This window comes from Mastigoproctus giganteus, chromosome 10 (assembly GCF_048544385.1).
Source record: "Mastigoproctus giganteus isolate SK-2022 chromosome 10, ASM4854438v1, whole genome shotgun sequence".
Classification (NCBI taxonomy): Eukaryota; Metazoa; Arthropoda; class Arachnida; order Uropygi; family Thelyphonidae; genus Mastigoproctus; species Mastigoproctus giganteus.
Window position 1 is genome coordinate 25,620,110 of NC_143584.1, and position 24,506 is coordinate 25,644,615.

At 41.3% G+C, this 24,506-nt stretch overlaps 1 long non-coding RNA gene across 1 annotated transcript; it reads right to left on the reverse strand.

Annotated features, from left to right (window-relative positions):
- Positions 1-22,917: 22,917 nt before the first annotated feature.
- On the reverse strand, positions 22,918-24,024 carry LOC150078890 (uncharacterized). Its single transcript, XR_016547537.1, has 3 exons — positions 23,899-24,024; positions 23,627-23,772; positions 22,918-23,066 (listed from the first exon to the last, which is right to left on the reverse strand). It is a non-coding gene; the product is annotated as an uncharacterized LOC150078890 (long non-coding RNA).
- Positions 24,025-24,506: the final 482 nt, after the last annotated feature.

A 24,506-nucleotide genomic window follows, 5' to 3' on the forward strand; every position in this document is an offset into this window, starting at 1 on the left:
ATCTATTACTAAAGCTCATCAGAACAGAGTTGATTCGTCTCAGAGAACATGGGGAAATAGCTGTCTTCTGCTGGATCGCAGGCCATACTCGAATACCAGGAAATGAAATTGCAGATGATCCTGCCAAGCCCCTCGACGTGGGCACCTGTACGTGGTGAGGGGACCTCCCAGTGACGCTGCTGGACTTCCAGACTAGCATCACTGGGATCCAACGCCCACAGCCTAGGTTCCGGGCTTACATCAATGGAATCCGGCGTGTTTGCCGTGCGCTGCGACCCGTGGAAATTCGGAAAGGGGGATCCTGGTGGTTGAGGGGCCCAGCTTCAATACACCACTTTGGCCCCTGCTTCGACAAGACGGGTGGTCCTGGAAGGCCCGGCTAGGATCAATCGGCTAGTAGGTTCGCCTGCGAGGGTCAACCGTGTCAATGCCACGCCCCTACCCTCATGGTCCGAGGGACAGGATTCAGGCTGGCGGCGGTGCGGGTATAGTGTCTGGGTAGCCCTGGCGTCCCACTCCCGAGCGCATTTATTGCATGCCGGGTAGTGGGCGTCCCTTTGGGCTCCGTGGTGGGTGGGGAGCCCGGGCACTGAACAATTAAAAAAACTATATGAATCCTGATAAACGTATTCCTTCAGGGGCCCCAACCCGGTCCCTATCTGAAAATAACGACGGAGAGGCAGATAGCATTATTGCTACAAAGAGGCAGCGAACCGAACTACCATCAGGGCCTGTCCCAAGGTTCTTAATAATGCATTCCACCAATGAAACACCGATTGGTAAAATGTCTCCCTTTTTTATACAAAAAGGGTTGGATGGGTTAGCAGGTACACCCAAGTCAGTTAAGAGGCTCCGTTCTGGGGACCTCTTGATTGAAACAAAAAATGACGGGCAGTCTGAACATCTACTCCGAGTAACATCAATCGGAGGTATACCCATAACAGTGACACCACACAGAACACTAAATTCATCGAGAGGTGTCATTTCGGAGTGGGACCTTCTCGACGTCACCGAGGAGGAAATCTGCTCCGAATTACAACCACAGGGAGTTACTGCCGTCAAGAGAATCACTGCGCGAAGGGATGGGAAAACTGTTAAAACCAGGAGTGTTATCCTGACTTTTAACTCTCCCAAACCTCCTGATGAGATCAAAGCTGGATACATCAACTGTCCAGTACGTCCATACATTCCGAACCCTTTACGGTGTTTTAAATGTCAGAAGTATGGACATTCTCAAATGGCCTGCCGTGGAGTCCTTGCATGCGCCCGGTGCGGTGCAAAGGACCACGAAACAACAGCATGTTCAGCCACTAAACCCACCTGCATTAACTGTGAGGGAGAACATCCGGCCTATTCAAGGGCATGCCAGAGGTGGAAAGAAGAAAAAGAAATTCAACGGCTGAAGGCAGAGCTAAACATATCGTACCAGGAGGCAAGAAAAGCAGTGAAACCTCTTAACATCAAAAAACCTACCTACGCCCAGAAGGTAACAGGGAGATGTTCGATTGGGACTCAGACGGACATGTCTGTCCCTCCAAAAGAATCATTTACTCCCATTGCACGTTATCTTTTAAGCTCCCAAAAACCTGCACAAAAGGACCAATCAGCTGCCACTCCTATATCGATACCTCCTAATGCTCCACAAGTAACAAAAGCAAAAGAAATGAATAAGAAAGGGGAAGTAACACCTAGTACCCAGGAAACCATGGATGTCGAGCAGAAGGAGGTACATGATGAGTCAGTTTTGGAACTCTTTGCTGAGGAAGAAATGGACACAGGACAGCGTCCATACTTCCCCAGGAAAGATAAATCCAAGACTGACAAAATTAAGCCCTCAGCACCTCGGAAGCCGCCTGATGGACCCACCAAGTCCAAATAATGGCTAAATTCCTACAGTGGAATTGTCGTGGATTCCGGCAAAATACTGACGACATCAAGGCACTCCTGCAAAAGCACAAACCAGTTTGCTTTTGCGTACAGGAGACTTATTTAAAGGCAAATGATGACCCCACCATGTATAACATTACCATCATTCGTAAGGATAGAATTGTGGATGGGTCTGCCCACGGAGGAGTCGCAATCCTCGTCGGCAACCAGATCCCATTTCAGGCTTTGCAGCTTACAACTAGCATTGAAGCTGTAGCAATTCGCCTTACAGTGGGGTTCTTATTAACTGTCTGCTCTGTTTATTTGCCACCTGGGATTGACATCCCCCAGAAAGACCTTGATGATCTTATCATGCAATTGCCCTCCCCTTGTTTAATTCTTGGGGATTTCAATGGACATAACACTCTGTGGGGTAGTGCTGACATCAATGGAAGGGGACGAGTCATAGAGCATATGCTCACTGACAATGATCTTTCCCTCCTAAATGTGGGAACAAACACCTTCTTCCACATGCCTACCCGTACATTCTCTGCCATTGATCTTTCTATCTGCTCCCCTTCTCTCCTTCCTTCACTTACTTGGGAGGTAGAAGAAAATCCATATGGAAGCGATCACTTCCCCGTGATAACAACCCTAACTAATGGTAGACCCTGTCTGCCATTTAGTTTACCGCGGTGGAAGATCGATCAGGCTGACTGGAATGCCTTTCAATATCTGGCAAACTTTGACATCACTACAGTCAGTCAGGAGCCAATCAATGAAGCAGTCATGTATGTCACAGAAACGATTGTCCAAGCAGCTGCAATTGCAATCCCAAAATCATCCAGCCGGTTCCCACTATTCCCCAAACCTTGGTGGAATTCAGAATGCACGGCAGCAAAAAAAGCGCAAAACAAAGCGTGGGGGATATTCCGCCGATATCCCACCACTGATAATTTAATATCCTTCAAACGTGCACGTGCAAAAGCACGTTATGTACGACGTCAGAGCCAAAGGAAATCTTGGATTCGTTTTACATCTTCCATAACTCAGGCTGCTAGCTCAAAAGTAGTCTGGGATAAGATCCGGAAAATGAAGGGAACATATCAACCATGCCCTTCTGTGATCCTCGAGCATAACGGATGTCCAATTGCAGATCGAACTGCAGTAGCAAATACTCTAGGGGAAACATTTGCAAAAATATCTGCAATAACATCTTTTCCCGCAGAGTTTTTGGCCCTGAAAGAGAAAAATGAGAAAAACCCCCTGAACTTCTATTCAAAAGGGCTTGAATCGTATAACAAGCCCTTTTCACAGGAGGAGTTAAATGCTGCACTCTTTCTCACGCACGCAAGTGCTGTGGGGCCCGATGACATCCACTACGAAATGGTAAAACACCTCACACCACAATGTAAGGCCCCGGGTGCCAAGCGTTCCGTGGCCAAGCGATTTCAGTGCGTTTATACAAGTGAACTATCTAAAGAGCTTTTGCCAATACATATTCTGTTTATTTCTGAATAGCGTTTTCTTCATTTCATTTTATATTTCAGTAGCTCTTTCGTTCTACAAATAGTAGGCAAAGGCCCAGAAAGGAAAGACACCTTTCTGTTTCTTTTTCCTTTAGTACTAACTCAACTAACAGCCGCTTGGTCACCTCGTGGCACTGCTCCTGCCTCCCCGTGGCGGGGCCGGTAACCTGGGAGGTAAAGAAAAACCCCCAGGGCCAAAAGGAGCCAACATGGATAAAAATACTTATCCACCATTAGAGCCTTCGAGCTCCAGGGCAGAAAATTACAATGACCATGACACAAATCACGATATAGGTAACAACACCAAAAGACTGAAAACTGATAGGATGGAGCAACCCTGCCCATCTTTCCTAATTTTCCACTCGCTATCTAGTCAACCTATGAGTAAACTGTCTCCCTTTGTGATTCAGAAACATCTGGAAAGTATTGCAGGATGTCCAAAGACTGTTAAGAGACTGCAATCAGGAGACCTATTAGTGGAAACCAATAACCACAGACATTCGGAGAAACTTTTGCAACTAAGTAATTTTGCTGGTATCCCAGTAAAAATATCTCCTCACGCAACCCTAAATTCATCGAAGGGTGTGATATCCAGTTGGGATCTTCTAAATGTCAGCGAGGAAGAAATAACCCAAGAGCTGCAGGGACAAAATGTCATTGAAGCAAAGCGCATAATGACTAAAAAAGACAATCAACTTACACCTACCAGAAACATTATCCTCACGTTTAATACCCCTGACTTACCCACCTCTGTAAAAGCAGGTTATTTGCTATGCCGCATTCGCCCATATATTCCCAATCCTTTACGATGTTACAAATGCCAAAAGTATGGCCATTCGCAAACTGTGTGCAGAGGAGTTCCAGTCTGCCCCAATTGTGGGTCCTCTGAACACAATCAAAGTGACTGTTCGGCTACAAAAATGACGTGCGCTAACTGCAAAGGTGACCACCCTGCATATTCCAAAACTTGCGAAAAATGGAAAACAGAGAAAAAAATCGTAAAATACAAGGTTGAGAATAAAGTCAGCTACCAAGAAGCAAGAAAACAAGTTACACCTACTATAAACAAAAATTTAACCTATGCCAATGCAGTAAAAAAATATGAAACAGTCTCCACTCAAACAGATGTCACCGTTTCCACTAATAAATCAATTTCTGATTGGGCTAGAACTGTCCTCTCTGAGAAACAACCAAGTGTACGCAAACAACAGCCCAAAGTCTCAGACCAGGCAAATAATACTCCTCTGACAATACCAGCAGCATCTCCTCCTCCAAGGCCCCGGGTGCCAAGCGTTCCGTGACCAAGTGATTTTTGTGCGTTCCAAAAAGCGTTATATCCAAAGAGCCTTTGAACAAATTATATTTCGTTCCAACTACCGTTTTCTTTATTTATAAATTACTGCAGCACCTTCGCACTACAAGAAGTAGGCAAAGGCCCAGAAAGGGAAGTCACCTTTCTGTTTCTATTTCTAACAGTACTAACCAATTAACTCAGCCGCTTGGTCACCTAGTGGCACTGCTCCTGCCTCCCCGTGGCGGGGCCGGAAACCTGGGAGGTAAAGCAAACCCCCAGGGCCAAAAGGAGCAAAACATGGAATATGACAACTTCCCCCCGATTAAGACTGCAAATCTGAATAATACGGATTTGCATCAACCTGATATCGACTCTACCAATCCAAAGAGACTGAAAACGGATACTCATCGAATTGAACATCCGAGTTTTCTGATTCTCCATTCACTGACAAACCAACCCTTAGGCAATCTATCGCCATTTCTAATTCAAAAATGTCTTGAGAATGTAGCTGGTTCCCCGAAAATGGTGAGACGACTAAAATCTGGCGACTTGCTTGTAGAGACCACAAGCTCTAAACACTCTGAGTCTCTACTTAGACTCAATTCATTTGGTGGAATTCAAGTCAAGGTGTCCCCACATGCCACACTAAACACATCCAAAGGCGTAATTTCAGAATGGGACCTAATGAATGTTTCAGAGGAGGAAATTGTACAGGAATTGCAGGAACAGAAAGTCACACAGGCCAAAAGAATCATGATGAAAAAAGATGGCGAGCTAACTCCAACTCGGAGCATCATACTAACATTCAGCTCACCAAACCTACCTTCGTCAGTGAAAGCAGGGTATTTGCATTGTCGCATACGGCCATACATTCCAAACCCAATAAGATGTTATAAGTGTCAGAAATTTGGACACTCACAAACAGTCTGTCGAGGTGACCCAGTCTGCCCAAACTGTGGATCGAAAGAGCATACCCAAACTGATTGTAATGCCCAGTCTTCTCTTTGTCCCAACTGTAAAGGCAACCATCCAGCCTTCTCCAAAAATTGTGAACAGTGGAAATACGAGAAAAAAATCCAGAAATATAAAATAGAAAACAAAGTCTCGTTCCCAGAAGCACGAAAGCAACTGCAAATACAGATGCCTAGACGTACATATGCCGAAGCCTCGAAAAAATTTCATTCAGTATCCATCCAAACTGACACATCAATTCCACCAAACATCTCTATTGCTGAATGGGCTCGATCCCTGCTCTCTTCTGCACCACAATCATCAAAGCAACACATATCAAGCAGGGCTAACAACACGCCAATCACCATACCACCAGCTGTCCATGCAGCCCCTGTAATATCTGTTCAAACAGAGAAACCAGATACCGTTAGCAAACAGCCAGTTGACTCCATCCTTATGGATACCAATGAAATCCCCAGTCAGGAAGAAACAGAAACGATTCTGGAGATCCATCCGGAAGATGAAATAGACAAGAGACCAGTTTTCTCAAAAAGAGATAAAATCAAAATTGACCGCGGTAAACAGACTTTTAAAAAGCAGACAGACTCAGCTCCCTCATCTAAATCTAAACAATGAATAATATAGTCCAGTGGAATTGCAGAGGCTTGCGTAGCAATATTGATGACATCCAAGAAATAATTAAACGTCATAATCCAGTTGGCATCTGTTTACAGGAGACATATTTAACTCCTAAAGTATCTCTCTCGATCAAAAATTATTCTCTTTTCAGAGAAGATAGACCAGTTACAAATAAAGCTCACGGTGGGGTTGCTATTCTCATAGATTCACGAGTCCCTTGCAGGCGTATTCCTTTGCAAACCTCCATTGAAGCGGTTGCTGCGCGAATAGCAATTGGAGTCACTATAACAGTTGTCTCTATCTATCTACCGCCCACTCAGCCTTGCACTATTCATGAACTTGAAGATCTAATACTGCAGTTGCCAACCCCTTTCTGTTTATTGGGCGACTTCAATGGACACCATCCATTGTGGGGCTCTCCCAATGCAGATGGACGGGGACACCTTATTGAAATGCTCATTGACAGGCAGAATTTATCCATCCTAAATACTGGTTCACCAACTTACATTCATCTCCAAACAGGAACTGTGTCCTCAATAGATCTATCTATATGCTCTCCAATCCTTTTTCCTTGTATTGAGTGGACAGCTTTGGATGATCCACTGAACAGTGATCACTATCCACTAATCTGTAAAATTCAAACTTCACACTCCGTGACTTCAGAAAACTGCATGAAATGGAAATTTTCCAAGGCTGATTGGGCAAAATATACTTATCATGTATCATTTGATAATCAGATAATTGAATCTTGTCCAATTGACATAGTCACCAGCCATATCACTAAACAAATCCTAGCAGCTGCGTCTATTGCCATTCCACAGTCACAGTCAAGCTCTCGTAGATCCACAAATTATTGGTGGAATGAAGACTGTAGAAGTGCCAAAAAAGAAAAAAACCGAGCCTGGAATATATTCCGCAAACATCCTACTACCAATAATCTTATAAATTATAAAAAACTCAGAGCCAAGGCTCGCCATATCAGGAAAAAAGCAAAAAGAGACTCCTGGATCCGATTTGCAAATTCAATTAATAAAAATACAGATTCTAGAATAATATGGAGAAAAATAAAACAATTAAATGGCAAATTTCCTCCTCCATCCTCCCCAATTTTCAACTGGAATGGACAGGAACTGTGTACTCCTGCAGAAATTGCAAATGCTTTAGGCTCTGTATTCTCACAGCTGTCTGCATCGACCGCATATGACCAGTCATTTCAGAAGATTAAAGCTTCAGCTGAAAAATCTCGATTGAACTTCAAAACCAAATCGTGTCTATCATATAATCGGCCCCTCACTATGATTGAACTTCAAGAAGCTATACATACCTCAAAGAACAGTGCTCCTGGTCCAGATGGAGTGTATTATACAATGCTTAAACACTTAGATAACAAAGCATTATCCTTGCTGTTAACTTTCTACAATCGTATTTTCACTGAACATTCATTCCCCACATGCTGGCATCACTCCTATGTACTGGCAATTCCCAAACCAGGGAAAGATCACTCTGTCCCTCACCACTATAGACCTATTTCTCTTACCAGCTGCTTGGGCAAAACCCTGGAAAAAATGATACACCGCCGACTAACCTGGTATCTTGACTCCAAACATTTAATATCTGATAGCCAATTTGGATTCAGGAAAAATCGATCATCCCTGGATCTCATGGTCAAAGCTGAAACAAACATCAGGAATGCGTTTATCCGAAACGAGCATCTCGTTATGGTATGCCTTGACATAGAAAAGGCCTTTGACACCACTTGGCGTTTTGGTATCTTGAAAGATCTACATTCTCTTGACCTCAGAGGCCACTTACCATATTTCATACAAAACTTCCTTCAGAATAGAACTTTTCAAGTCCGCTATCGGCAAGTCCTCTCGCAAATCTATATACAACAGGAAGGAGTCCCACAAGGCTCAGTTCTGAGTTCTACCTTATTTGCAATAAGAATAAATAATATAACCAAATGCATACCAGTCCCTGTAAACACATATCTCTATGCCGATGACCTGACTGTTTCCTGCAGTTCACAGAATATGAACTTCATCGAAAGGCAACTACAAACCTCTCTTAACAATATTGAATTATGGATGACACAGAATGGATACCGACTATCACATCAGAAATCCAGTGTCATTCATTTTTGCAACAAACGAAAGATGCATCCTGAACCAGAGCTTCACTTAACGAATCATTCTATATTAGTCATGAAAAGTATTTCTCTCCTGGGCCTCATTTTTGATAGTAAGCTTAATTTCTTGGAACATATCAAATATCTGCGGACTACTTGCCAGAAAAAAATGAATATACTCAGAGTTCTTTCTTCGACAACATGGGGTGCAGATCGCTATACCCTGCTTCAATTGTATAGAACTCTAATTAGGTCTCGTCTTGATTATGGTGCCCCAGTTTATGACTCTGCCAGGGAAAGCGTACTTACACGCCTTGCACCTATTCAACATTCTGCCCTCAGGATTGCTACAGGAGCTTTTAGGACATCGCCAGTACAAAGCCTTTATATTGAAGCCAATGAAGTTCCACTCTGTCTCAGAAGAAAGGTGTTACTTCTGAATTATGCAGCTAAAATTCGAAGCATGCCTACCCATCCAATTTGGCCTATACTTAGTGACCCACAGTTTAAAAGCTTTTATAGAAATAAACCCAGTGCTGCTCAGCCTACTGGTATCAGATTACAAGCACTATCAGAAACTTGGAATGTCCATCTCGAAAAAGTCCTCCAAGATCCAACCTGTCCAGTTGCCCCATGGGCCTATAATATACCATCCTGCGACAATTACTTCGTAAACTGGGGGAAGCATTCCCTGGCAAATATCAATATACAACAACTCCATACTGCTCACACAGAGAATTATCCTCTTTTTACAAAAATATATACCGATGGATCAAAGTCTGATAGCGCAGTAGGTGCTGCAGCAGTATTCCCTTTTAACACCATCTCTCTATCACTTCCCACAGAATGCAGCAGTTATACAGCTGAGTTATTTGCCATCAAGCTTGCCCTACAAAATATTCTCCATCTGTCCATCAAAAAGAGTATAATATATACGGACTCGCAGAGTGCACTTATAACCCTACAAAACACCTCCTCACCAAAGAATCCTTTACTAAAAACTATAAGAGATATGTTGATACACACTCAGGAACGCCAGATTGTAGTTATCTTTTGCTGGATCCCAGGCCACACTGGGATATCTGGAAATGAATGTGCAGATTATGCCGCCAAACATCCTTCTAATTCAGATTCATCATGTGCTCTCGTTCCATATTCTGACTACAAATCTAATATACAAAGAATATGTAAGGAACAATGGACATTTATATGGCAAAATAAACCAGATAATAAGCTCTTTCAAATAAAACCAGATCCACAATTATGGGCCTCTAGCTTCCGGGAAAACAGAAAGGAAGAAGTAATCCTAGCCAGAGCAAGAATTGGTCACAGTCACATTACCCACCTATTCCTCCTCACAGGCAATGATCCTCCTCAGTGTACACACTGCAATTCTCAACTCACAATGAAGCACATTCTTGTTGAATGCACCTTATACTCGCATGCCCGGCAACTCTCATTCAGTTTTCTTCCTAATCTTAACGAATCTTTGAACCTCTGTCATATCATAGGTAATAATGCCAATCTCACAGAATTTTTCTCATTTATCAAGCGGATAAACTTATACGATCAGTTCTGACTGTTTGCAAAACAGTCATCATGAGTATCGTTCACATCGCTGATCGGCGCAATATGGCCTGAGCAGCCCTTGCGCCAAAAATAACAATAACAACAACAACAACATCCTCCTCCAATGAGTACTACTACGTCCGATATTACAAACTCAAATGCAATGAAAAATACCCAGAACACAACCATGGATACAGATAGCACATCTATACAGGAAGAACCAATTTTAGAAATTCACGCTGAAGAAGAAGAAATGGACACTGGTCGGCCAGTTTTCTCCAAAAAAGATAAATCAAAATTAGAACGTCATAAGCCAGTCACCTTCAAAAAACAGTCAGATACAGCTCCATCAGTTAAACACAAATAATGCCTTGTATTTTGCAATGGAACTGCAGAGGCTTTCGTTGCAATACAGACGATATTCATGACCTGATAAATCGGTATTCGCCAGTTGCTCTTTGTCTCCAAGAAACTTACTTAACTTCACAAATTTCTCCTTCGATAAAGAACTATTGTCTTGATCGAAGAGACCGTAATACAGCAACTGCTGCCCATGGTGGTGTTGCAATTCTGATAAATTCAAAGATCCCAACAAAGCATATCCCACTGCAAACTGAAATAGAAGCTGTTGCTGTTCGTATAACGCTCCATATTTCATTAACACTTGTGTCAATCTACTTGCAGCCAAACCATACATACTGTTTAAAAGAACTTGAAGACCTCATCATACAGATACCTCCACCTTTCTGTATTTTAGGAGACTTTAATGGTCACCACCCACTATGGGGCTCTACTAAATTAGATAGACGAGGTCGACTCATTGAAAGCCTATTAGAAGCACTAAATCTTGCCTTACTGAATACTGGCACGCACACTCACATTCAGCTACCAACTGGAGATACTTCGGCAATAGATCTTTCCATTTGTTCTCCAGTACTGGTCCCGACCATAGAGTGGTATGTTATAAGCGATCCTATGGGCAGTGATCACTTCCCAATCGTATGCAAGGTATTGATAGCACAAGCTCCTTTAACTAAACCTTGCAGGAAATGGAAATTTACAAGAGCAAACTGGGCAAAATTTCAGTCATCAATCTGTTTCGATGAGAAAAAAATCCGTCTCCAGCGTATTGATGATGTGACAGATTACATCACGTCGCATCTCCTAAACGTGGCTAAAGATACAATACCATTATCAAATCCACCGGGCCGTAAACACTATAATTATTGGTGGAATGAGGAATGCACCAAAGCAAAAAAGGCAAAAAATAAAGCGTGGAATTTGTTTCGGCAATATCCAACCACAGCCAATCTGATAAATTATAAGAACGAAAGGGCAAAAGCACGTTACATACAGAGGCAAGCCAAAAAAGAATCCTGGACCCGTTTTGCATCAACAATTAACAGAAACACTGACAGCAAATTAATTTGGAAAAAAATTAGACAGCTTTCTGGTAAGTTTCCAACCATACCTTCTCCAGTCCTCTCCTGGAATGGGCGAGAATTATCTAGTCCCTCGGATATAGCTAATGCTCTGGGCAATACTTTTGCTGAGATCTCAGCAACATCAGCTTATACTACATCTTTCCAACGAATTAAAAACAGTCGAGAACAGTATTCTGTTAACTTCCAAACTCCCCTCTTTCTACCATATAACAAACCTCTACAATATTCTGAACTATTGCATGCCATTAAAACAGCTCGTAATGGTGCCGCAGGACCAGATGGCATCTATTATATCATGCTGCAACATCTTGATGACAAAGCTTTGCGCCTTCTCCTGGTCTTTTACAACCGTATTTTTTTAGAAAATGTGTATCCAGCTTCTTGGCACCACTCTATTGTTTTGGCTTTCCTGAAGCCTGGAAAAGATCCAACCAATCCCCATAACTATAGACCAATATCTCTGTCCAGCTGCCTCAGCAAAATCCTTGAAAAAATTGTCCACAGTAGACTTGTATGGATAATAGAGTCACAACATCTCATGAGCAATAGTCAGCATGGCTTTCGACAAAACAGATCATGTTTAGATCTCATGATCAAGGCTGAATTTGCCATTCGCAATGCTTTCGTTAAACATGAGCATCTGGTAATGGTTTCTATAGATATACAGAAGGCTTTTGACACCACCTGGCGACATGGCATACTTAGTGATCTTTATTCTCTCGGTCTACGGGGCAATCTTCCCATATTTGTTCAGAACTTTTTATACACTAGATCGTTTCAAGTAAAATACCAAAACGACCTCTCTACAACTTTCATTCAGGAAGAAGGTGTCCCTCAGGGATCTGTACTGAGTGCCACTCTCTTTGCTCTTAGAATCGACTCCATCACTAAACAGCTTCCAAACACAGTTGAATCATATCTTTACGCGGATGACCTTTCCATTTCCTGTCATTCCCAAAGCATGAGATCAATTGAAAGGCAGCTTCAGATATCACTGAACAAAATACAACAATGGGCCAACCTTAACGGCTATCGACTCTCACAACAGAAAACAGTTGCTATCCATTTTTGTCGACAACGCAAGCTCCATCTGGATCCTGAACTTCAAATTTCCAATGTCTCCATCCCAGTCACTACTAACATCAGATTTCTAGGATTAATCCTTGACAACAAATTAAATTTCTTAGACCATATTAAAAATATACGTACATCCTGTTTAAAAAAGTTAAATATACTGAGAACGTTATCCGCCCTAACCTGGGGTGCAGATCGCACCTCCTTACTTCGGTTATACAGGGCATTAATCCGATCCCGTCTCGATTATGGTGCACCTGTCTATGATTCTGCCAGAGCAAGTGCTTTGCGCTGGCTTGATCCAGTTCAGCACAGCGCCTTGAGGACTGCACTTGGGGCTTTCAGAACATCACCAGCACATAGCCTCTACATCGATGCACATGAGCCCCCTTTAACTCTACGTAGGAAAACACTGCTACTGAAGTATGCCGTTAAAATACAAAGTTGTGCCTCGCATCCAATTCAGCGATACCTATTCAATCCACCATTAGAAAACCTCTACAGAATTAAGCCTAGCATAGTAAAACCAGCTGGTCTTCGCCTTCTTGAACTGATGCAGGTTTGGAATGTCCCCATACATTCTGTACAAGAAGTAGTAACATGCGCTCAACCACCATGGACGTGTACTCCTCTACCCACCTGTGACACTTACCTTAGCCAGTGGGGAAAAAATGTTCTTCAAGCATCAAATGTGAAACAACTTCATGCAATTCACACTCACAGATATTTTGACTTTTCTCCAATTTATACAGATGGCTCTAAATCTAACTCAAACGTTGGAGCAGCAGCAGTGTTCCTAAATACCACTATTTCAGCATCACTTCCACCTGAATTCAGCATATTCTCAGCAGAATTATATGCAATTAAACTAGCCTTAGAAAATCTCTGTTCTGACTGCTCATTAAAATTTGTTATTTACACTGACTCCCTCAGCTCAATTATGGCATTATCTAACTCCGCAGATAAAGATCACCCTTTTCTAAATGAAATTAGAAGATTATTACTGCAGATTGAAGAGCGCCACCAACTGATCACCTTCTGCTGGATTCCGGCACATTCTGGAATCTCTGGTAATGAACTGGCTGATAAAGCTGCCAAAAATCCATCTACCTTAAATTTAACCAATATACCTGTTCCAGCATCAGACTATCCACAAATCATTCGTGGTGCATGCCTAACAGAATGGACAGCACTCTGGCACTCTCAAACAAATAACAAACTTTTTCAATTTAAACAGGATCCTAGAATTTGGCGTTCCAGTGTCCGTTCATCAAGACGAGAAGAAGTACTTCTTTCAAGATCAAGAATAGGCCATACACATTTGACTCACCTTCATTTACTCACAGGAGATGATCCACCACAGTGTCCACATTGTTCTCTAAATTTGACTGTGAAACACATTCTCATTGAATGCCCACACTATAATCAAGACAGAAATACAACCCTACTATCTTTGGTTAACCTTCGGAAACCAATAACCCTAGAGAATGTCATTGGTGACAATGCAAATATTCCTGAATTTTTTAATTTTCTGAAGAAAATTGGACTTTTTACTCATTTCTGATTTCTCCTTTTCTGACGTGACAGGAATTTCTAATATTTTATTACAATAAAGGAATAGGCGCATTATAGCCAAAGCAGCTTATGCGCCAGAAAACCCCCACAACAACAACAACAACCACAATGTAAGGATCACCTTTTAATTCTGTTTAACAGAATTTTTCTTAATAAACAATTTCCGGACTCCTGGCGGAAAGCAATCGTCCTTGTCTTCCCAAAACCAGGAAAGGATCCTAGAAATCCAAGTAATTATCGTCCTATTGCTCTGACAAGCTGTTTGTGCAAAGTCCTGGAAAGAATGGTTAATGCACGCCTTGTATGGTATTTAGAAACAAATGGTCTGCTTTCCAGGACACAGTGCGGCTTCCGAAGAAATCGATCCACTCTGGATCATTTAATCCGATTGGAAACGTCCATTCGTGACGCTTTTATTAAATCCGAGCATTTGGTAGCAGTTTTCTTTGATATTGAAAAAGCGTACGACACAGCCTGGCGATTTGGAATTTTAAAAGACCTCTGTAACTTTGGTCTTAGAGGTAACCTTCCTGTTTTTATTAAAAACTTTCTTTCGAATCGCCAGTTTCAAGTCCGTTTAGGATCCACCCTCTCTCGAGTTTTCTCTCAGGAAGAGGGAGTCCCACAAGGATCCGTTCTAAGTGTTACGCTTTTCGCAATCAAAATAAACTCTATCACAGAACAACTTCCACCCACTGTAAACAATGCCCTCTATGTAGACGACTTTGCCATATTTTGCAATTCATGCAATATGAGGGTCATTGAAAGGCAACTGCAGAAAACCATTGATCGTCTCACAGCTTGGTCTTTGGCTAATGGGTTCAGATTTTCATCACAGAAGACCGTTTGTGTACACTACTGTCGCAAACGTAACCTTCATCCTGACCCAGAATTAAGGCTTGGGCAAAATAACATCCCAGTTGTAGCAGAATTCAAATTCCTTGGACTTATTTTCGACAAAAAGCTGACATTTTTACAACACATTCGTCAGCTGAGGACAAGATGTGTCAAAGGGCTTAACATCCTTCGTGCCCTTTCATCAACTTCATGGGGCGCAGATCGTTCTACCCTTCTTCGCCTTTACCGAGCACTTGTCCGTTCCAAACTCGACTATGGGTCTCAGGTTTATGGTTCTGCTAGAGATAGTGCACTTCGGTGGTTAGATCCAATCCACCATCAAGAGGCCCCGAGTGCCAAGCGATAGTTCCCAAGCGATCTTTATAGTGCGTTTTCTAGCGTTTTTCCTAGAGTGAGTACTAGTGCTTTCATAAACCCTCCACCGCTCGCAACGTCACTGCTGACCGCTCGCAACGTCACTGCTTCCCTCGCTGAGCAACGTCACTGCTTCAACGCTAGCAACGTTACTGCTAACCCCGCTTGCAACGTTACTGCCATCGCTAGCAACGTACTGCTCTCTTCTTCTGCTGATCGCTTGGTCACTGGTTGGCACCGCTCCTGCCTCCACGTGGCGGGGTCGGTAACCTGGGAGAATTAATTCCCTCTTCCAGGGCTGAAAGGAGCAACGATGGATTGTGATGCATATCCACCGCTAGAGCCCACGAGCTCCAGACCTGTCAACTCTGATTCAGAGCATGACTTGAATCGTCCGAAGAGACAGCGGACTGAAAAACAGAGTGCAGATATGCCAGCATTTCTAATAATGCACTCATTATCCACACAACCTGTAGGCAAGTTATCGCCATTTCTAATACAGAAATGTTTAGAATCGGTTGTTGGATCTCCCAAAATGGTGAAGCGTCTTCAATCTGGAGACCTTCTAATTGAAGCTTCCAAACCAAGCCATTCAGAAAAATTGTTAAAATTGACAACCTTTAACAACATTCCAGTGTCAGTTACGCCACATAACACCCTGAACACCTCTAAAGGCGTCATCAGCGAATGGGACTTACTAAATGTCTCTGAACAAGAAATAATACAAGAGCTTAGTGAACAAAAAGTGACTCATGCACGGAGAATCATGACTAAAAAAGATGGCAACCTACTACCAACCAGGTCCATCATTTTAACTTTCAGTACTCCGACTCTTCCATCTTCTGTTAAAGCAGGTTACCTAAATTGTAAGATACGGCCTTACATCCCAAACCCCATTCGCTGCTTTAAATGTCAGAAGTACGGTCATTCTCAAACAGCATGCCGAGGCGATGCTGTGTGTCCTCTTTGTGGATCCAAGGAGCATTCTCAAGAAGACTGTACAGCTTCCACTCCTATTTGTCCAAACTGTAAGGAAAACCACCCTGCATTTTCTAAAGCATGTGACCTTTGGAAAACAGGTAAAAAAATCCAGAAATATAAAGTTGAACATAAAGTCACTTACCCTGAAGCAAGAAAGCAAGTGCTACTAACCATTCCTAGCCGATCATACGCATCTGTTACTAGAACCAGCCGCTCAGCTGCAACTCAAACAGATGTGTCCATAGAACCGAGAGTTTCCTTTGCCACCTGGGCCAAAACTGTTTTATCATGCAATAAGAAATCTACAGTCAACGAAACCAGCAATACGCCGATCAGCATCCCAACTGATGCTATCTCAACTTTGCCCGAAACAACAAAATCAACTACCGTTGAAAATCAGAAAAAGGTGAAGCCACGAAATATCAACATGGAAACTGATGTTCAATCAGAAGATGACGACACGGTACTAGAGTTACATGCTAGTGACATCATGGATACAGGACGCCCAATCTTTCCCAGAAATGAGAAACCAAAACCAAGCAGACAGAAACCTTCTCAGAAAAAACAGTCAGATCAATCTTCCTCAAACAAATCCAACCAATGAATAAATTCCTACAATGGAACTGTCGAGGATTACGCAGTAATATAGACGACCTCAGTGATTTACTGACTCAAACTAATGCAGTAGGTGCATGCTTACAAGAAACATTTTTATCACCACACGCTTCGGTCAAAATCAAAAACTATACTATGTTTAGGCGAGACAGGGTTTCTAACTCTCCTGCTCGTGGTGGGGTAGCTATACTTGTGAAATCTACAATTCCCTCAAGACATCTCCAACTAAATACCTCCTTAGAAGTTGTAGCAGTCCGGATAGCAATGGGAATATCGTTATCACTTGCATCCATCTATATATCACCGAATTATCCTTGCTCCCAGACTGAACTGGACAGTCTTATTATGCAACTTCCGCCTCCCGTCTGTTTACTTGGTGATTTCAATGGTCACCATCCATTGTGGGGATCCTCCACCATGGATGGTAGAGGCAAACTAATCGAAACATTCCTGGATAACCATAACCTGACTCTTTTAAACTCTGGTTCTCCAACTCATGTTCAACTACCTGCTGGTACTACATCCGCCATAGACCTATCCATCTGTTCAGCCTCTCTTTTTCCAAGCATGGAATGGTTAGTGCTAAATGATCCATTCCACAGTGACCATTTCCCTATCATTAGTTCAATTCAAACACAGGTCATGTCATACCCTAAAGGCCGTACTTCTTGGAACTTCCAAAAAGCAGACTGGAAAACCTATTCCAGTTGTGTTATATTTGAAAAGCAATATGTACAGCAACAGAATCTTGATAACGTAACTGACCACATTACCAGCCACGTATTATCTGCAGCAGAAATTTCCATCCCAAAATCTAACCTGCACAAGAGTGTACACCAAAATCAGTGGTGGAATGAAGAATGCTTCAAAGCAAAGCGTGATAAAAACAGAGCTTGGAACCACTTTCGTAAATTCCCAACTACCGCCAACCTAATTGTCTACAAAAAACTCAGAGCTAAAGCGAGACTGATTAGAAAAAAAGCAAAACATGAATCCTGGACTAACTTCGCCTTATCCATTAACAGAAATACTGACACTCGAATTATTTGGAAAAAAATACGAGCACTCAATGGGAAATTTCTACCGCTGCAATCACCAATAATACAATGGAATGGGCAGGAACTATCTTCCCCTAATGATATAGCAAATGCGCTATCAGAGTCTTTTTATGACATTTCCGCCTCATCCTCTTATGTGACATCCTTCCAACGCATTAAAACTAATGAAGAACGTCAAAAATTAAATTTTCAAACTAGACTATCACTCCCTTATAACCAGCCTTTTACTCTCGTCGAGCTGAAGGAATGCTTAAGCAAATCGTCAAATAGTGCAGCAGGACCAGACGGTATTCACTACAGTATGTTGCAGCATCTATGTGAATCTGACCTTGGCATATTATTAATATTCTTTAACCGTATCTTTTCAGAAAATACTTATCCTCTGTCCTGGCGGCATTCCTATATTTGTGCTATTCCAAAACCAGGCAAAGATCCCACTCTGGTCCAGAACTACAGACCGATATCATTAACAAGCTGTTTAGGCAAAATCTTTGAAAGGATGGTACATAAGAGGCTCACCTGGTTTCTAGATTCCCAGCATCTTCTCTCTGATCACCAATATGGCTTCCGTAAAAACAGATCCACCCTAGATTTACTTGTAAAATTTGAATGCAACATACGAAATGCCTTCGTCATGAAACAGCACCTAGTGATGGTCAACCTAGATATTCACAAAGCATTCGATACTACCTGGCGCTATGGCATTACTAAAGATATGCATCAGTTGGGGCTGAGAGGCTATCTTCCTCAAATCATTCAGAACTTTTTAAAATTACGCACTTTTCAAGTCCGATATAAAAACGAGCTGTCAGCAACTCACACTCAAGAAGAGGGTGTCCCGCAGGGTTCAATACTGAGTGCTACCCTATTTGCGATTCGAGTCAACAAAATATTGGAAGATCTTCCAAAAACCATTCAAATTTATATGTATGCAGATGACCTCACTATATCCTGCCAATCACAAAGTATGAATACTATCGAAAGACAGTTGCAAAATGCTCTATACAAAATAGAAACCTGGACCTTATGCAATGGATATCGTCTTGCTGAACAGAAATCCACCACTACACACTTCTGCAAACTACGATCACTTCATCCTGATCCTGAGCTAAAGATTAATAACATGCCAATACCTCTTACTCACACTGTCCGTTTTCTTGGCCTAGTGCTAGATAGGAAACTAAACTTTCAAGCACATGTGACCTACCTTCAGACCATCTGCTTGAAGAAATTGAATATCCTCCGGTGTGTGTCATCTATGTCCTGGGGCGCTGATCGGCATACCCTGATCCATCTCTATCGAGCTCTCATCAGGTCCCGTTTAGACTATGGCTCCCCAGTGTATGACTCTGCTAGGAAAACTATTTTAGAGCGATTGAACACGATCCAGCACAGTGCTCTGAGAGTTTCTCTAGGGGCTTTCAGAACCTCCCCAGTTCAGAGCCTTTACATTGAAGCCCACGAACCTCCCTTACATCTTCGGAGGAAAACATTGCTTTTGATGTATGCCGCAAAAATCCGCAGTCTTCCCTCTCACCCGAATTGGAGATGTCTATACAATACCGAATGGGAGTCATTCTTCAACAGCAAACCAAATGAAAACAGACCTGCTGCACTTAGACTTAAAGAACTAACTCAAACGTGGAATATTGAAATCGGCAATATATATGAGGACATAACACCGCCTGATCCACCGTGGACAAATATCCGTGCAATTTATGATGATTATTTCCAACAGTGGGGAAAGAAAACCTTGTCTCCCTTCAATATCGCACAATTACATGAAACTCATTCTGCTTCTAATTCACAGGCCTGTAAGATCTATACTGATGGATCAAAAACTGAGACCCAAGTAGGCGCTGCGGCAATCTTCCCTTCATTCACTACTTCTATCTCATTACCTGTAGAATGCAGTATCTTCACTGCAGAGCTTTATGCTATTAACTTGGCCCTAGATCACATTACTCAACTTCTGATTTCTTCTGCCTTAATATACACTGACTCCCTCAGTGCTGTCTCTGCCATAAATAGCAATAGCACCTCCTCTCACCCTGTTATCAAACAAATCCATTCCAAATTACTTGTGTGCAATGAGACCAACCAAACTGTGACATTCTGCTGGATACCAGGGCATTCTGGTATAGCAGGTAATGAAAGAGCAGATCTTGCAGCCAAACAACCAGATACCAATATTTTACAGAATTGTCAAGTTCCGTACTCCGATTTCAAACATATCATTCGTAAAGCATGTTACAATAGATGGTCACTGATCTGGAGAGGTTATCCAGGAAACAAACTATACAAAATAAAACCAGAACCAAAACTGTGGCTCTCCAGTTTCCGGAAAAATAGACGAGAAGAAACAATTTTAGGAAGGCTAAGGATTGGGCATACACACCTCACTCACCTGTATCTATTAAATAATGACAGTGCTCCCCAATGCACATCATGCCAAGTTCAACTGACCATTCGCCATTTGCTAGTGGACTGTCCCCACTTTCAAACCATCCGCTTAAGCATCTTTAAGTCAATTTCTAATACACAGTCATCAGTAAATTTAATGCAGATCCTGGGAGATGATCCTAATAAAAAGGAACTATTTACTTACTTAAATCAGATAGGAATATACCATAAAATATAGGTATCGTTTCATATCCACCATTAGAAAGACACAATATGGCCCCAGCAGCCTATGTGTCGTTAAACTTAACTACAACAACAACAACAACAACAACCACCATCAAGCCATCCGGACAGCCACTGGAGCATTTCGCACATCTCCTGTCCAAAGCCTTTACGTCGAAGCAAATGAACCATCTCTGTCTCTTCGACGTAAGCAGTTGTCCTTACAGTATGCATTCAAATTAAAATCCCTGCCCGATCATCCCACAAACTGCCAACAAACCTTTTGGTATTCGCATTCAAGGGCTGCTGAATGAGCTGAACTTGACGGTAGACAATGTTGCCCAGTCACCAAGGCAATTCTTTCCACCCTGGCATGCTCATTTTCCAACTTGCGACTTCTCCCTTAAGATCTGGGAGAAGGCTACTACACCGCCATCTGTCTACCAGCAACTCTTTGCAGTACATCGACAGCAGTATTCTGACTTTCTGCCAATCTATACAGATGGCTCAAAGTTAGAATGTCATGTGGGATCTGCTGTTGTGTTCCCTCACAAAACAATATCCTATAAGATCCCACAAGAAACTAGCATTTATACTGCAGAGTTGCATGCAATAGAAACAGCCCTAGATCACATTAAAAATTGCGACTACCAGAGGTATATGATTTATTGCGATTCATCAAGCGCGTTACAGGCTCTGGTATCGGTGAGTTTTAATCCTCATCCGATCCTGTCCAGGATCCGGCAGATTCTTTTTTCTCTCATAGAATTGGAATATGATATTCGCTTTTGCTGGATCCCAAGCCACATTGGGATCCGGGGAAATGAATCGGCTGATGCCGCTGCTAAATCAGCCATTTCCCTGGATAATCATTGCCTGTCAGTCCCCTATACAGACTACAGGCAAATAATACGTTCTAAATTACTCTCCCAATGGCAAGATTCTTGGCACGGACAGGCCACAAATAAATTACATCGCATTAAGCCTGTAATTGCGCAATGGCAGTCCAGTCTACGCAGGGTCCGAAGAGAGGAAGTTGTTCTTGCTCGGCTCCGCATAGGTCATAGTCATCTAACCCATTCCTACTTGCTGAGGGCGGATGACCCACCTATGTGCGAGATATGTAATGTTATTTTAACCGTTAGTCATATTTTAATAGAATGTCCTGATTTTATAGAAGCGCGACGTTTGTATTTTACCGTTTTTACTAATGTGACTGAGCCATTTACACTCAGTCACATTATAGGTGACAGAGACAATATGTCTGACGTTTTTAACTTTTTACAGTCTATTATTTTTTATAAAAGAATCTAAGGTTTGCACTTATTATACTTTTACTATACATCTTTTGACAATGATTTATTACTTGACGTGGTAGCTTTGGCTACCAAAATGTTTAGTAGCGTTTTAAAATTTGACTTGGCGCATTATGGCCTTAGCTGCCAATGCGCCATAAAAAAACCAAATCAAATCAAATCAAATCAAATCAAATCCTGCCAAGCATCCTCCGCAATGCATATACGAAATATCTATAAAGGTCGATGAATATTCCCCAGTGGGAGTGTCCATCAACCTTTATAGATATAAACTAAACCTTTGAAATTAAACCTGTTTCACAATTATGGGCTTCCAGCTTCCTTACAAACAGATAAGAAGAGGTAGTCCTGGCCAGTGCCCGAATAGGCCACACTCATCGGACACATTTGTTCCTATTATCAGGCAATGACCCTCCACAATGTTCGCACTGCCACAGACCACTCACAGTAAAACACAGACTTGTTGAATGTGCCTTGTAAAACAACTCCCGTCTAATTTCATTCGCATCTGTTACAAACTTGCAGGAATTGTCACTTGGCCACATCAAAGACGAAAAATCAAACTTTACAGAATTTTTCTCTTTCCTGAAACAAATAGATTTATATAACCGTTTTTAACTTCGTCCATAGCTGCCAACACAACTAATAACTACCTGATAGGTGCAATATGGCCCAAGTAGCCATTGCACCAGAAAATCCAAGTACAACAACCTTGTGGAGTTGATAATCCTTTTCAGCATTAACCTTACTAATGGAACCAGTACAGCCACTGTTTATTGCACACTGCTTGAAAGTGCCACTCATTATGGGTAACTAATTTAAGCCTATACGCTTTGTTACCGAATACACTGGGTTACCAAAAAATGTGTTACTAAACAAACACAATTCTATTAACGTTTAGAACGTTTTAGTGATTCTTAGAAGACAAACGTTTATACCAATGAAATTGCTCAATCGATAAACAACAGTATTGTAGTTTAACCTTGTACTGAATTCTCTTTGATATGTGAGTTGGTATAAAAATAACACAAAGACGTATGAAGAACTTTAAAGTAGTTTATTGAGAAAGAGAAGGGAAGAGGGCATCAGGGGAATAGGTGTAGGACCGAAGAATGTAGCTGAAAGAATTTGATGTCTTCCTTGAAAGGTCAGTTGTCGGGAGGGTTGAAGAAGAGAATTTCGAAGGTTCCTGTAAGAAACGGGAAACAAAATTAATAAATCTTCACTACATATTTCGATTTTATTCCTATAAACACGATAAGTTAAATATATTATTTATTTGTGTTTTATTTCATACACAAATTAATTTTTTAAAATTTATTTCATAAATAATTGTTTATAAATAAATAATTAATTTATAAACAATTTATAAATGAGTTATAAATAATTTAATAAATCAGTTATTGTTAAATAAATAAACCAAATAAATTATTTGATAAATATATATCATCTTACTATCATTTGAGTAATGAATAATTGATACGTGTTAGGATTAAGCAAAAGTGGGGATTAAAAGACTGAACTTGTCAAGATTTTGCTGTATTTCTAAATGATTTATTCTTTTAAATAAATTCCATACTTGCCATATTTTAAAATGTTAAATTATAATGCAAAGATGCTTAATTTTTGAATAACAGTTTTTATTTTTATCTCTGATTTTCAATTCTGGATTAGATAATTCGTATTTTGTATCCAATATCATTTATATCAGAGAAAAATGAAATCAATCGAAGAATTCTAGCCACTTACTACTTCCAGTAGTAACCAAAGGGGCCGTAGGCACCATAATATCCAGCATAGGCCGCAGGAGTGTAGCCATAATATCCATAGCCATAGAGATCGTAGGGATATACTGCTAGGGTGGCCACCACGAGGGCCAACAGAAGAAGGGCAAACTGAAAATAATTATTAAATGTTCAATTAATCCATCTTAAATGTATTTCTATTAAGTTACACAGAAAGAGGATTTTTCCAGTGGGTTAAAGCATCAAAGACATGGAATATGAGAAATTTATACTTACGAAGAACTGCATGGTGTCGAGTTGCTAGTCTTACTGCTGAAGATTAACAATCCCTGCTTCACTTTGAGCTCTTTATATACTCTTTGGAAGAGGTGGGGAATGCCTATCGCAGTGTCCTTTGGTTTGTTTTTTGTTATAAATAAATAAAACAAGGTCATTTTTCAACTGTTCTTCGCTAAGTGTACAAAACAAGAAAGTGAACGGCCAACCTTATGCTCCACCCATTAACGTTTCTCTTTATTTTCTAAGCAACCGGATTGGGGAAATCGAACGGCGATCAAGGGGATGAAAAAGTGGTCGTCATCTACAAGCAGAAAAAAAATTTGTACAGAAATAATTAACAAATAAGACATTGGTGATGAATAATGGTTCAGAAGCTGAGAATGATGGGACAGTTCGCATGATGTATACACATTTTTCTAAACAGAAAAGTTTTTAAGCTAAGAGTAATTTTAACCAAAGTGATATTTGATGATAACAGAGTATTCTAATTTTGATGTCTATTATTTCCTTCTTGCTCGTCAAATTAAAGAAGTTGACTTATTAAAAAAAAGAAAAGACGACTTTCTTCTTATACAACTAACTTAATAACTCACTAGCAATTAAGT